The sequence below is a fragment of the Mus caroli genome, unplaced genomic scaffold, assembly GCF_978045245.1.
Source record: "Mus caroli unplaced genomic scaffold, Mus_caroli_1 scaffold_13, whole genome shotgun sequence".
Lineage (NCBI taxonomy): Eukaryota > Metazoa > Chordata > Mammalia > Rodentia > Muridae > Mus > Mus caroli.
This window is the reverse complement of record NW_028227268.1, coordinates 105,210,458-105,214,057: the sequence shown is the minus strand read 5'-3', so window position 1 is coordinate 105,214,057 and position 3,600 is coordinate 105,210,458. Positions and strand designations below refer to the sequence as shown.

The 3,600-nt window shown below is 41.9% G+C and overlaps 1 pseudogene; it reads right to left on the bottom strand.

The window, feature by feature from the left end:
• Window positions 1–310: 310 nt before the first annotated feature.
• LOC110304127 (nucleolin pseudogene) lies at window positions 311–1,462 on the bottom strand (annotated as a pseudogene).
• Between the last annotated feature and the right edge of the window lie 2,138 nt (window positions 1,463–3,600).

Sequence of the window (3,600 nt, the reverse complement as noted above, 5' to 3'; positions counted from 1 at the left end):
TTCTTCTGCCAAATCTGCCTCTTCCACTTCTGCCACCACCTCTGCCTCTGAAACCTCCTCTGCCTCCACCTAGACCACCAAAGTCACCTTCACCCTTAGGTTTGGCCCAGTCCAAGGTGCCTTTGTTTCCATCAATTTCTCCATCTTCCATGGCCTCCTTGGCAGCTTTGGCATCTTCCTCACCATTAAAGTCTATAAAACCAAACCTGTTAAAAAAACCAGTTTCCTGATCAGTGTCTCTTTTAAGGTCTCTTCAGTGGAATCCTCAGACAGACCTTTGACAAACAGAGTTTTGGATGGTTGACTTCTCTCATTGGGTCCTTGCAACTCCAGGTTTATCTAGTTTAATTTCATTGCCACACACTTTTAAACCAGTGAGCTCCAAGGCCTTTTGAGTCTTCAGCAGACTCAATGTCCACATAACCAAATTTCCTATTTGTGCCAGTTCTGACATCCACAAGAGCAAGATCAATTTTAGCAAAATTTCACTGATGGCAACTTTTAGTTCAGCAACAGACTTGTTTGGATTAAGGTTTCCATTGAACAGACCGAAAGGTGTAGTTGGTTCTGAGCCTTCTACTTCCTGTTTCTTGGCTTCAGGGGCTTCTTTCTGCTTGGTTATCTCCTTCTTCCATTTTCCAGGGGATGCTTTAACGGGTTTTTCCTCCTCTTCTTTCTCCTCTTCCTCCTCATCCTCATAGTCTTCATCTTCTTCCTTGTCATCATCCTCCTCATCCACCCTCTTGGCTTTCACAGGAACAAATTTTGAAGGAGCTTTCTTTCCTTTGGCTGTTGTGATCTCCATAACTTTTTCCTCAGAGTCATCTTCCTCCTCTTCATCATCATCTTCTTCACTGTCGTCATCATCTTTCTCATCCTCATCCTGAGGCAGGAGCAGCAGGAGCTGCTTTTGCTGACTTCACCCCTTTTACTACCGGTGGCTCAAATTCATCCTCTTCCTCATCCTTTTCATCCTCATCGCTATCATCTTTATCATCTTCATCTTCATCCTCATCCTCATCACTGTCTTCCTTCTTGGCATTCTTACCGTTCTTAGCTCCCTAGGCTGGAGTGACATCTCCTTGTTTACCAGGAGTTGGTACAATGCGTTTGCTTGTGAAGCTACCTTCTTACCAGGTGTTGGAACTACTTTGGCTGGTGTAACAGTTTTCTTTGCAGGTGTGGCTGCTGTCTTTTTGCCTGGGGTTACAGCTGCTTTCTTAGCTGCTGTGGGAACTGCAGCCCTTTTTTGTTTGTGAAACAACCACCTTCTTTGTTGGGGTTGTGGTAGCCTCTTTGCCTTTTTTTTTTCCTGAGGGATGACAACCTCCTCTTCTCCACTGCTGTCATCTTCATCTTCTGACATTTCTTCATCTTCACTATCTTCTTCCACCTCCTTTGTGGGAGGAGCCATTTTCTTGGACTCACCGTGGGTTTTGCTGGCCTTTGCCAGTTTCACCATGATGTCAGATTACAGCGGCAACGGAGTGTGTCAAGAGCTAGCAGCTCAGAAGAGCTTATTGGAACCCACAGGAAGTCAACTGCAGTAGCAGGTATTGAAGACTCTGAAGCACGTTCAACTGCCTGCCAGTAGCGTCTACCATAAGATTCTGATGTGATGGAAAGGCATCATCAACAGGGGACACTTGCTACCATTAAGGCGGGGGCAGGGGGGCAGAGAAACAACAAACAATGTTCCAGTCATTCTGCAACATTTTAAGTTGTTTTTATTTTCAGCAACTATGTATCCTAGTTTCCTGTACAATTTTGGGAAAGAAGCTGGACATAGAAAAATATTGTATTGTATAGTTATATGTTATAACATAACAAACTACTTAACCACTACAAGCCCCTAAAGGGTCTGTAGTGTATTTTCCACTTGTGTCTGAATCCACCTATAGAAATTCTTTCCAAAGAAGACATAGAAGAGTACACATGCTTCCCCAAGCTCCCACAGTACCACAAGCCCATGATTCATCGACAATGTTGGCTATAGCACGAATTCCTTCGAGCAATTAGACGATTTACGATTTTGCTGTTGGGGAAATTATCATGGCTTATGACTATAATGTTTATATATCTTAAATCATACTTTGAGCATATTAAATATTTTGTCTTGGAATTTTGGTTGATTAGAGTGCTCATAATCCAGATTAGTGATGACTCACAGGTGGTATGATTTCAAACAGCGTTTGTAGTGGCTGTGTGCTGTTGCTTGAAGCCTGGCGGCAGATTGAAGGGTGCTGTGTTCCATGTGAGAAGCAGGTCAGCAACTCCTCAGGCCATTCACTCTATGACCATGAACCTGAGTTGTTATAATTGTTAGTAACAGCTGTACTTTAAGCCATGAGGAAGAGTTGGTTTTAAATGATGATACATATGGTCCCCTAATCATTACTTTGAATGGGCTTAAAACTTGTATTATGTCATTGGCAGGCTGATTCATGCTCGTGTAACTGATGAAATGCTCCCTGTCACATTAATATCTGTCTGCAAAACCAGTAGAACAAACTCATTTATTATCTGCACATCTCTCCTGGCACCTAGTTAAAAATAATTGTTTAATTTTCTTTTTGAAAATTATTACTCTAATGTTGTCATTTCTAGTTATTTCCCATGAGGAGAAGCCCTCTGCAGTTGGTCAATTAAATATATCTTATCAGTTAAAAGATTTTTCTTATTTTCAAAATAATGCTAGGTACTAAAAGAGTGAGGATCACAGTATGTGATGTGGTTTCTATTGATTTAGAAGAATATACTAAGAAAAACTGACAAACAGAGGCATGATCTTATATTCTGTCTGCCCAAGAAGACCCAGAGTTGGATCTTGTCTAGCACTTAAAACTTAATGAGCTACTTTTTCTATGAAAGCCTACTTTCCCGTTCTTTAAAAAAAAAAAAATAGAAGTCTTTACACTGCCCACATCCCAAGACTATGTCAGATTACAGAGTAGAACATCTGGCATGGTCAAAACCTCAATGCTGGCAACTAGAACTCAATTTAAAGTCATCAGCTAACTGAGCCAGACAATGTACTCACTAGAAAGGCTTGAAAGCAGCAGTCATAAATAAAATATCACACATGAGGAAAGGGCCAAGGACTCTACCCAAGTGTATGTAAAATTCAAACAGGTACAATAAAATTGGTCATGAACCCTGAAGGGGGCTCACTTGGTCACTAGGCTGAGGTACTGCTGAGGGGTGATGGAACTCTTAGGAGGTGGGGACAGTGGGCAGAAGTCAAGTCACTAAGGGAGTGTCCCTCTTTTCCCCCTATTTTGCTTGCTGGTCATCGTTAGGTAACCTTATCATCCTACAACAGACTCTTCAACACCTTACCACATGCCCTAAAACAACAGGGCTGATCAAGCCCAAACCTTCAGAGCCAAGAACCCAATGAAGCTTTTCTTCCTCATGTATTCATTGCCCTATAGTTGTCACAGTAATGGGAAGCTAACTGACACCACGGCTATGACCCTAGGACAGTCTAGAGAGGACCCTAGAGAATTCATCATTGATGGTACTCATATTTGAGGGTCGTCAGATTGGATTTTGCACGAATTATACTTTATTTAGAGAATATGAGGAGCTAGGGAGATT